The sequence below is a fragment of the Tribolium castaneum genome, chromosome 4 (assembly GCF_031307605.1).
Source record: "Tribolium castaneum strain GA2 chromosome 4, icTriCast1.1, whole genome shotgun sequence".
NCBI lineage: Eukaryota > Metazoa > Arthropoda > Insecta > Coleoptera > Tenebrionidae > Tribolium > Tribolium castaneum.
This window is the reverse complement of record NC_087397.1, coordinates 6,700,864-6,713,044: the sequence shown is the minus strand read 5'-3', so window position 1 is coordinate 6,713,044 and position 12,181 is coordinate 6,700,864. Positions and strand designations below refer to the sequence as shown.

At 34.3% G+C, this 12,181-nt stretch overlaps 1 long non-coding RNA gene across 1 annotated transcript; it reads left to right on the top strand.

Annotated features, from left to right (window-relative positions):
- The first annotated feature begins 2,939 nt into the window (after positions 1-2,939).
- LOC135265868 (uncharacterized) lies at positions 2,940-5,547 on the top strand. Its single transcript, XR_010333721.1, has 2 exons — positions 2,940-4,218; positions 5,332-5,547. It is a non-coding gene; the product is annotated as an uncharacterized LOC135265868 (long non-coding RNA).
- Positions 5,548-12,181: the final 6,634 nt, after the last annotated feature.

The window sequence follows — 12,181 nt, the reverse complement described above, 5'->3', positions numbered from 1 at the left end:
TTTCACCGTCATCCTGAAAAACAAACCGAAAAAAATCGTCTAATATTAAGAAAGTATTTGGCGCTGCGGCACAACCTATCAGCATTTCCCTATTAAAGGAGCGTTAGAGAACGCCCGCACAATGACAGCTGGTTTGTTTGCAGGCTATTTCCGCGGAAATATGGCCAAGTTCCTCTCTTCCACCAGATATATGGAACACAATAAAAGCCCCACCTGAAGACATTATGCAAAATCAATTCGTCTCTTTTCCTACTGAGATGGGCTTTGTTCACTCCCTCGGCATCTATAAGGAGAGATTGTGCGGATTAAGACGAGCAGGATTCGATTCTTTGAGGGCGGCATTAAAACATGCAAGGACGGGTTGGCCTCTTGCCCAGAACCGTGTCAAGGCCCCGGACCAACAATATCGGAGATAAAATAGAATTATTTGCTTTTAATAAATCCCCGGGGCTGCCACCCCTGCTGCCAGTAACAATATTTATCCTCGACCATCTCGCGAAACTTCTGCCAACTACTTAAAACTCTTTCGTCTTTCCATTTTCCGTGACAGGCTGTCGCTCAAATCGTTCCAAGAGGTGGCACTTGTATATATTTTAAGGAAGCATTTAGTAAATTACTTTTGTTTCGGTGCGTTTTATAAATCCTGCCATTGAAACGTCCGAGACAAAGAAGCGCCGAACGGCAACAAAAATGGGAAATGCATCGCTGCATGGGTTAACTTATATGGTCGATGGTTTCCAATAATTACAGGTTAGGTTGTTGGCGAGTGGTTGGTTGGTTAGTCTTGTTGAACGTGAGCGTAGATGCGTGACTTGGGCGGGCTCTGCATGATTCTACTGTCACTGTCGTGTTCGTGACTGTTGTACGCCTACCAGATCCGCCTGGTTCTCATTGAATATGCATCGAGGCAGACATAATAGTTCAATGTTTCGATTAAATTTACCTTTTGGAAAAAATTTTCATTTTCACCGGGCTTAAAATAGTTTATCTTCTGTCAACTGGTGATTGCGCCTTCAAACTAATAAATGTGGAGAGCTTTGTCGGCCCGTTTGATTTATTTTATTAATCATCTAATTTCGTCTTGCGGGAACTTCTGACTATTAATTATGGATGGAATGCGACGCGATTCGCATTTTTTCCGATTTTAATTAGAAACGACCGACTCCAATCGCAAGTCGCAAAGAGATACAAAGAAATCAACCAGATTGTTTGGAGTACAGCTATTCAATTTTAACGGAAGGGACACTTTACACAATTTTTTTGAATTTATTTTCAGTTTTTATAAACATTAATAATATAACTATTTTTTTTTGTTAGAACTTAGTATCAGTCAAAGTGTTTGCAACCTGCAATTAGAACTACAAATACGAACAAGAAAAAAAATACCAATTGATGACGGACGGGACACAATTGTTCTAATATTCTGTTAATTTAAAAGATACTAATTCCAACAAGTAAAAGATAAAGTCTACTGAAACTTTTAAAACCACAAAATCGAAGAGTAAAGCATATACACATGACGGACGGGACAAAAAAGTGTGAAAATAGCTCTAAAACATTTATTCAGACAGGTTTTATTTGTCAAAGACTTTAACAATATTAAAATTAGACAGTAAAAACTAAAAATTCTTGGTTTTGTTTAACAATGTCAGAAATAAGAACATTTTATGTTTGCGATTTCGGACGGGACAACAAAAGTTACATATAGATAAAAAAGTAAGTCCTATTACTAGTCAATTTACAAACCGATATCCATTTTCTAAACTACCAAAAACAAGAAAAATATTCTTTAAAAAATATTTGACAGTTGTAGAAGATCAGTATGTTATGTTATCTCCAACAATGAAGGCAATGTATTAAATTTTAAGATCCAATAAATGACTTCAATTTACCTAAGTGATTATCCTCTCTCAAAGGCTCTTTTGTCGCAAAATACATTAACATGTATTTTGAAAAAAAAATATTAGGATCATTATTAGAATCATTTGAGTAAGTAACACCAGTTTCGAGAGAACAAATAGTAGGTAAAAAAATAGTAGTAGGTAAATAGTAGGTAACAAATAGATAGTAGGTAACGCCTTTATCGCTTAATCTTTCTGGATAAATAAAAAATAAAAAACAAATTAAAAATTAAAAAAAGATGGAAAATATAAATGTATATTGAAAATTAGACACAAAAAGCTTTATTTTTTATTTAAAAAAAGTGATTGTTTTTATACAGATGATTAAAAGTGTCGGGGTGAGTTAAACTGAGTTAAAATATACGTTCCCATAACAAAAAAATTACTTAAGTCCTTTTTCACGAGATGGCCGTCCTTCTAACATTAAAGTAGTACAAACTAAAAAATTCACTAATTTGTTCTTTACTGTGGACAAAACGTGTAACGAACTACTAAATTCGAAAAAACAATAAATCTGACAACATTGGAAACAAAACAGCACAATTAAAAAAATTGTTAAAAAAATTAAATAATTAAACAAACATTAAAAATCAAGTTGATTAGAAAAAATGCTGAAAGTTTTTTATCGCCGCTCAAAAATTTGGCAAAGATGCATTAAAACAAATCATCTTTTTTTTCTAAGGTGGGAACGCAAATATAAAGATTTTTTTTCAACTTTTGTAATATGTTAGTTGGTTTTTAATTTTATTAGTTTACTTTATTTATTTATATTTACTTACCAGAAAAATAAAGATGTATTGGTTCTACTTACTACAATAAATAAAAATGTCGGTTGTTATTTAAAAAATTTAAAAATTACGTCACTACTCATTACTCAAAAACCAGTATCGTCATAAATGTTGCTATTTGCTATAATTTCAAAATGTAGCATTTACAAAAAAAATATTGACCTGTCCAAGAATTTTTTTAAGAATGATTTATACAAAGATGTGAATTTTATATGATACTATTTTACGTTTGGTTCAGTCCGCACCTGAATAGAAGTATACTTACCTACATTATATTTCTATTTTAGGTTTCGGACAGTAATTATCACAAAGTTTTCGCCATGTTAACATTGAGCATACACTTTTATATAGTATAAAGACCATTTTCTCCAATGAACGAACCTGGCTAAGTTTTTTTTAGTTTTAAGCTGATGTGAACTAAAATTTAGAGTGTTACAGCACACTACGAGTATTTCGAAATTTTTTCGAGTGTAGGTGCGTCCAGACATTTGGCATAATTTTGCCGTTTAATAGAGTGGTTGTTTCTGTTTCTTTGTGTGAAAAAGTGGTAATAGAAATGATTTGAATTTCTGGCCTGATTGGGGGTAGAAGCGTCAGTTTGACGTGAAAATGGCCTAGATGGCGACAGCTTGCGAGTGTTCGAAATGGTGATTTAATTGAAAAAATCTCATTCATATGCAGCCGAAGTAAAAAATGCAGCATCGCTCGATTTTTACCGTTTTATTTGCGGCCGCTTCGTTGAATGCCAATCATTGATATTTCCTCAAGCCTGTGTAAGCTTCCATTTTTCGAAACACAAAGCACGTTATGAAACATGCATGATTCAAATGTTAAAAATGTATATTTGGCATACAAAAGCATGTTCCATTTATAATCCCGGTTTTAAATCGTGGTAACGTCATCGAACAAAGTGAACAACAATGAAACGTCTCGTGGAATATCTCAGTCACTCACTCCGTGTTTGTCACATAACATGCAAAGACGTGCTTTTATCATCTTTATAAAGACGATTTTTCTTGGGTTTTTGTTAGGCGACCCTGTTTCCACTCCGAACGGAGTTCCGGACGGGGAAAAGACGACAACAGCTCCGTCCTTATCGCGCAAGGGAGGAACGCCGAACGAGAGAGGAAAACGTCCTTCCTCTTGGACGCCGTGCTGCGGACCCGCATCAAAACATCCTAGCTGAGCCGCAAGCGATTTGAAAAATGATCCATCTCACGTCACAAGAACTGGAGTTTTTATACTTCTGCCTGGAAGCGGTGTTGCCTCCCAGACAACGCTACACGCCAACAAGATTCTAATCCCGGCGGACGACGTTTCAGCAACATTACATTCCTGCATTCCTGCAGGAAAAATACTCAATTAAAGCGTTTCTCAGAGATGCCCAAAATTTGCCGTGTAATTACAGGTTCTGAAATGCGAATTTGGGCGAAGTTGGTTGAATCCGGTGACCGGCGCATTTGATATATTGCCCGTCTGTAACAATTTGCCACCCGCTGGGAGTCGGCGTCCATCAAAGCCGTGAAAAAGTAAATATGTGTGAGGTTTTGTTCCGAATCGTGTTCACCGTATTTTTGTTTTAAGTTATCAATAGGTCTGAGCGTGAAAAATGTTAACAAAAGAAACGCCAAGTTCATCGTAATTCTTTACACCGCTTTACACGCGCCTTTGCAACAGATTAATTATATTTGCTCGGAGCGCCCTTTATGTTGAAAATTGAGCGTTTATTCGAATTAATCGTTTATTAGCGCCATAATAGCGAGGAAATAATGTCGGTAAACGGACCCTATTGGAGTTTTTCATCGGCCGACACCCACTTGTAATTGATACGCGCAATTCGGGCACTTTTGAGACACTCTGTAAATTGAGAATCGAGCCCTACCCGTTTAAATTTATTAATATAATGCTTGCGGCTTCTCAGGCGTCATCTACTTGATTTGCCTAAGAGCCCAATACACTTAATTCCTACTAAGGAAATTAATAGAGTGTTAGAACCGGAAAACCTATTTGCTAATGAGATAGTGTTTGATTCGGTTTTCGGGGGACAAAGCATCAGCTGATTAGCATGATGACTCGGAAAAAACCGCGAGGATCGCAAGATTTAGATGGTTATATTCATTACGGAGTTCATCTTGCGGCTTCTGGAAACTTAACGCTCCGAGAGACATAAGCAATTAACTGCATAATTTTATAGCTTTAAAAGTGGAGAACTTATGCTCGCTTTACCGACTCGCCTTTGCAGTTAATTCAACGACTCGACACGAAATTTGTCCAAACATTTCAATATCTCGTCATCAATCTGTCGGAAGCGCGCGCGACAGTTCTTATATCGCTTCCGCTATTGCCTTAATAAATCTAAATAATATGCTGCATAAAATATCGCACGGTTATTCCACACACCCTCTGCCCATATTGAAGTGGACATCGGGGACATCCCTTAAGCGTTACGCTCCCCGAACGAGCTCTAATATCAGTTTTACGTGTGTTGCAGCATAACCAATCAATCTCTGCCTGAATAATTAACGGCCTCGATACAAATTCGATTTTCCCAACCCGGATTGAAATATTAAGATCAAATTCGATCAGATTATAATCGGGGGGTGAAAGCGTTTGAGACAAAACAGCGACATGATTTCTTTCAGGACGGACCGATTCCAAGGGGACCGCTCAATCTTCCTGATACGCCCATTCCTATGGACCCTCTAGACACTCCAACGCCTACAGTTAAAAAGGTCATTTCTAGCTGGCTAAGAGGGCCCACTGAGACCGCCAGCGCACGCTGCCCCCAGCCGCCAAACAACTTCAAAACAAACCCAACTGTTCTCCCAACTCTCTAAATAAATCCACAAAAAATTAAACTGTTTTCTATTTTCTTCACAAACTACCTTACCTACTCATATTCAGTGCATTTTAATTTCGATATAGAGGGTGGCTCAGCCCCGTTCCGTTCTTCTGTAGCTCAATTATCTTTTATTTAAGTTATTACTTAAGGAAGATACCTTTTTAGCTTCTTACATGCCCCTAAAGATTTTTTTAAATCGGTTTAGGTATTATTGTAAAAAAAATAAAAACCAAAAAAATCGATTTTACAGTCTTAGATTTAAAAATAAATAAAAATAGAAACAGTGCTTTTTTAAAGACGATAAAATTACGTACAGTCACAATCAAAATAAGTGACACCTCTAAAACTGCAGCCTCAAATCTTTATAATACGGTTAAAGTGTACAATTAGCTACTTTATAAATTAGCTAAATATTGTGTATTGTATTACACAAAGTCTAACAGACTTATGGATTTTTAAGTCTGATTGAACTTAATTACTACAGGGTGTTTACAATTTACTACCAAACATTCTAAACTTTTGAACCTTTTATTTTAGTTATTTTAAATAGCAACCCCTGTTCAGTTTTATATTATTTGATGCAGAATTAAAGAAGAAACATGTTTTCTTATTACGACCCTAACGTAAAATTGGACATATTTGGAGTTATGTGTCAAAAACTTTTTTTGTCAACTATTTTACTGACAAATTTAATAAATAAAAGTTGAAGATGGTTCCAACCTTGTTTATTTTTTTTATTATTCGTTTAATGCGGAATTAAAAAAGCAACATTTTTTTGCTCTTACAACTTTATTGAAATTCCTAACACATTCGGAGTTATTTGCCAAAAACTTTAACCATGTTCAACTTATAATAATCATTACAGTCATGTTTTATTGACAGAATGAGTTTTTAGCCATTAATTCCGAATGTGTTAAGATTTTCAATAGCATTGTGTTAACAATTTTTTTTAATTTTGCAGCGATTAACAATAAAGGAAACAGTGTAATAACCATTTTCGAAATGTATTCATTAAATTTGTCATTAAAATAAGTCAATAAGAACCGGTTTATAAAAGCGTCATTAATTTAATCCGCAATTAAATGCGTCATTAATTGATCATATGACTAAATTGAAGCCAAATAGTTGGTCCATTCGCGGTGTTAACTTTTAACAACGACTTTAAATTCAATGAAGCTTTCTATAAACCGCCCCTAAAAAAGTCAATAAAATAACAAGTTTTTATCAAATAATTCGGAATGTGTTAGGATTTACGTTAGGGCTGTAATAAAAAAAATGTTTCTAATTTAATTCTGAACGAACCATATAAAATAAACAAAGGTTGTTATTTAAAATAAGCAAAATAAAACGTTAAAAAAATTAGAAGTAAACTGTAAACACCCTGTAGTAATTCCGATCAATCAAACTTAATTAACAAGTCTGTTAGACCTTGTTTGAGACGAAGCTAGTAATAATGTTATCGAAACAGCGTTGTTTATATTTTTTATTAATTTTTAAAACTAAAGCTGTAATTTTTTTTTGGTTTTTATTTTTTAAAAGTAATTCACACAAAAAATAATATCTTATCATTAAACCATTTATTATCATGACATAATACATTTTTGGGTCACTGTGTATAATCAAACATATTTTCCTAAAATACGGCCTAGAGCATAAATAACGTCTACAAAATACTAATAACTGAGCGACAGAAGACAGGAGCTGAGCTGGAAAATCACAAAACAATTCGGAAAATGGAATAAGCCGGGAGATAGGAGAATGCATCTAGTCTGTGTGGCTAATTGTTGTGTGGAATGGAGTGATTAGATGTGGTTGGCGATTGTAGCGTATAAATATTTTAAAAGTGTAAGTGTTGAAAGGTCAATAATTGTTTGGTCATCGGGCAGCAATCCATCATGAACCACCTGTACGTAACGCGTGCCCCAGTTATTTATTGCGGCAAAATCCACTCTTGGACATGTTGACTAAAGAGATGATCTATGGCTTGATTTCTGCCACTCAGAGTTAAATACTTGACAAATATTGTTACAGAAGAATTATGTATCGATAAATCTCCGTAATGGCAGTCTTACACGAATTACTGTCAATATCTGCGGCTCATAAATTTCCGAGGTGGGATAAGCACAGAGGACCCGAACCTGTGTTGATTTACGGCCTCGTCCTTCGAAGGCATCGCCAGTTAATTCTTGCATCTGGCGCTCGACTAAATTCCCCGCAACTATGTTTTACAAAATGTATGTAAATGGGACGCGTTGTAACTTCTTTTCCCAATAACTTAAGTTAAATTTCATGCGGTTAGTTCTACAAAATAACCGCCACAAAGGCAAGTTTCAGCATTCGAATTGCAAATCTAATGGCAAAGTGTTGTCTCACCATGGCTGTAGGGAGAGGGACCGAGAGGAAATGGATAAACTCAGCGGTGAGATAAAGAGCGCGGAGCAGGGAAATGAAGTGTGTGTTCGCCAACAATAAACTTATCTTTTCTGCGACTGGAGACTTTCATGGCGGAGCAAAATACATCATTTGTATGTGGAGATACCTAAACGTATGAATCCAAATAGCTCACAAATGTGCACCGAGCACTATCAAAGCCCAAAGACGCACAGGTACACAAGCGCTAAACACCCAACATGATTAATGGATCGTATTTATATATCGAAATATTTTACCATCTGGAAAGATAAACGCAACAATGTACCAACACGCACCATTACGACCGAAAAAACTACCGTACAAACATTGCTCTTCCTTAAAATAGTTAAAACAAAACGCCAACTAGCCTCATTCCTGCATTTTTTACACTTTCAAATGACTCGTGAAAACTGTAAAGACATGTGACATTACCAGACCGGATGTCACAGCCAGATGCTTGTTTTTCGAACCAATTTTGTCATTTTCTTTTTTACAAGACTTACACTAACTTGAACAGTTCCGGCTGAAAATACCGTCGTGGAAAAGAACAACAATAAATGTCTTATCTTATTAAACTTTAGTAATTGGTCTTTTATTTACCCTCAACTAGAGCAAAGATAGCAAACACAAATCGGTCTTTAATTGGTTTTGTATGTCGAGAACCTAACAGTGAACCCCAAATTTTCGTAAAATTGAAAAAAAAATCAAGCGTAATTTTTCCCTTCCAGCCTGAGTTACGATAAATTCCAGTAATTATTGACATTTTCTGGCATTAGATATTCATGGGAGATAGCATAATAATTAGTATCGTTTGTCCATTTTTATCAATTTTCCACCACACATTTGATTAATACTTATCTTTCCAATAACCTGTTATTAGTATCTAATTACAACAAAGTAGCGACATATTTTAAAGCCTAATTACCGGCCCAGTCAATTTTTTCCTGTGCTCACTTTCATAAACGTGCCAGATTCCTGGACGTCCACCTCGAATAAATTTTTTGCAGCGCGTCCAATTGTCTTGCTGCTCCATCTAATTTGTCTACCCCATATGGAGGAAATATAAAAACACGTTTCATTTAATTAAAGCCTGAAACATTAGCAGTTGTTCTAGTATAATATTACGCGGTTGCGACCGTATTCTACCTGGTACTTCCACTTATAAATGTCCCCACATGTTGCGCTATAGTTTCGCAATTATCTCAGACCAGTCGAAATATACGAGTCTCCTCTCGCATTTATGCGAAATTTATAGACAAAGCGGTCGAAATACGAATTTTTATTTCACGGGCTTAGCGTGCATACCTGAGGCAATTAACTATTAATTTTCGTTGCTCGATCGGAGTTAAGATAGTGTCAAAAAATAATTAAAAATGTGCTTAACACGGGAGCAATTGGCGAGATTTTAATTGACCGGAACCGGAATTTTAATCTTAATAGAAAAATATCGGTTTCGGCGTTTTTCGGTTGTTTTGAAGAGATTATTTGATAATTGTAGTTACAGCCCGGTAGGTATGCATTGTATGGAAATTAAAAGATGTAATGTAACTTGTTTAGGCTGTTAAAATGCCTTTATTATGTGTTGGCTACATACATTATGCTAATTTTCAACAAGTCGTGACCTGAGTTAGGCCTTTTTATTTTCGAGCCGACAAGGATAATTTCTAGGCGAATAAACTGTTTGAAATTATTGAAGCGAAATGGAAGAGTAATGAAGAGTGGAACGCACGTACTGAGCTATAGTCATTTGTCTCGACATTTTATTTTCTCTTATGTATTACAGGCTTTCTGCCAACTAAACAATATTATTCTGACTTGTGATTTATAAGCTAGAAAGTTTAATTCCAGTCATTGAAAATTATTGAAAATTATGGGCAAATGCAACTACTCGTACAGTCTGCTCCAAAAACTTTCCCCAGCCGCTCGGCCAAGCTCTCGTAAAAAGTCAAAAAAAATATTTGTAGTTTGCTGACAATATGCTAACATAAGTACGACTTAAAACAAGTTACATAGCGCAAACATAAAACGATTTAATCAGAAAAATGTGGCTCTTCTCTTAATTCAAGCAATGTAAATAACAAATATTGACTCTTTGATGTTGTCTTTTTGATTTTTCTCGTGAATAAGCCGCGAAAAAAAATTAATTTTAAAAATTTACGTTTGATATTAAACAATTTTTGTATCAGCCATGATTTTTTGGATACAAAAATAATTTACGTAGAAGTGGCAAAATTACACTATTCGCCAACTGTTAATTTTGATATTAAAAGTTTATTTATTTTAATTATTATAATAAATTGTAATTATTAATTGTTCTGTAACGACAGTGTAGATTCTTTGTTGTTGTGTAACAGATTTAAAAAAAAGGATGTTTTCGTCAAAAAATAAATTATTTTAAAAGTAACAATTTTATTTACATCTTAGGCAAAATCCCGTCCCTAAAACTGGTTCACTAGTGTCTCATTTGTCTCAAAAATGAGTAATTGACCAATATAATTATAAAAATCACCTCCTATTTGTTTATCTGGTGCACAAAAAATTGCAAGACGAGTGAAACGTTTGTCATTGGATATCAGAAGAGATATTACACTCCCAGCAGTAAACCAGACCAGTCATACAGCGACTAAAACTGAGCAAAAAATTGTTCTTTGATTATTTTATGAATGTCGGCCAAACTACTTGAAATTGTGGTGTTTTCTAAGAAAATTACAAGTTTTCTATTACATTTGGTTAAAAAATCGTAAATAAATAAATTGTAGATTGATTTGTTCTTGATAAAGATTAATTCTCGCCAATAGTTTGTGTTCAAACTCAAAAATTTCGAAAGTTTTTCAACAAAAACTTAATTTTTCGCAAAACTCCTTCACAAAATGTACCAAATTAAGTCAAAAATCTTTTTAGTTAGGCATTTAAAAATTTTGAGTTATGTTTTTATTTAGACAATTTAATAATCTTTGAGACGCAAAGCCAAAAAATTGAATGTTTTAATTTTTTTTTAATATTTAATATATTGTTTATGCAAAGGTGCCTGATTTTAGTACTAGTATGAATTTCTATAGTACAGTGAGTTTATTTTCTACTTTGAGATAAATTTTTGCAAAAAGCAACTACATAATTTTACAACAAATTTAGTAAAAAAAATTGGTTCAACTGTTAATTAACTTCGTTACAGCTTTTTTGGTGCAATAGCTAATTTTAGGTTTTTGACAAAACTTAGTTCGTGTTGTTTGTTTGTTTCTGTAATAGAATTTTTCGCATAAAAATTATGTTTTAAATTTTCCTGTAATAAGAATTAATAAAAATATATCCGAAATCACCAGATTTTAAAAACTAATTTCTGTTTTTGTACATTTTTTAACACATAATTTTGTAACTTCTTAAAAATTCGGTCCTTATTGATGATGGTCATTCCTAGAGTAGGTGTAGAAATTGACAACGAAATATTTGAGTGAATTTAAAAGAAATGAATTCCAATAGAAAGCTTTAAAGAAAATTTTGTAGACTTGAAAGACAAAGATTATGAAAAATATTTTTATACAAAAAAAATTGTCAAATAATTTAGAAAATGTTGCAACCGTCTGTAAGCAGCTATTGCCTTGTACCAAAGATTGGGTCATTTATTACTCTATTTTTTAAAATCAAATTAACAAAATTGAACATTAATTATCTAGTTTATAAAAATTCTTCACTCCTGTTGTTCTGGGTCAAAAAATGTACTCAACAGTTACTCTTAAGAGTTGTAAGCTTGTCCGTACGATTGTTTTATTATTATTATTTAAACTCTTTGTGCTTACGTGCGTCATTTTAAACCAGAAAGTAGAAAGATTGGGTTAATAAAAGCAAAACATCCCATCTGAATTTTTATTTGATTTCTAATTAAACCGGCTCACATGTCTGTTATAAATATAAATCACCTTCAGCAATTCTCTTTTAGTGAATCTTCCCGAAGACAATCAATCACTGGATTAGCTCTAATAAAAACATTTCTCGTTGCAGTGACTGTTGGCGCCTACCCCTTGCAATTCCGAGCCATCTGCCACCCGATGCATATTTTTCATCGCCGAGAGATTTGATTCCTGTCTTTTCAGTTTCATTTTATCCGAAAATATTTCTTGTGTATATTCAAGCATCGTGGTGACATTCTTCGGATCGGCATATGACGCATTAAGAGGCTGTACGCGAGACCTCATCTACTATGCAAATGTCTTCCAAGAAGTTAGCCCTACGACAGATGGCCA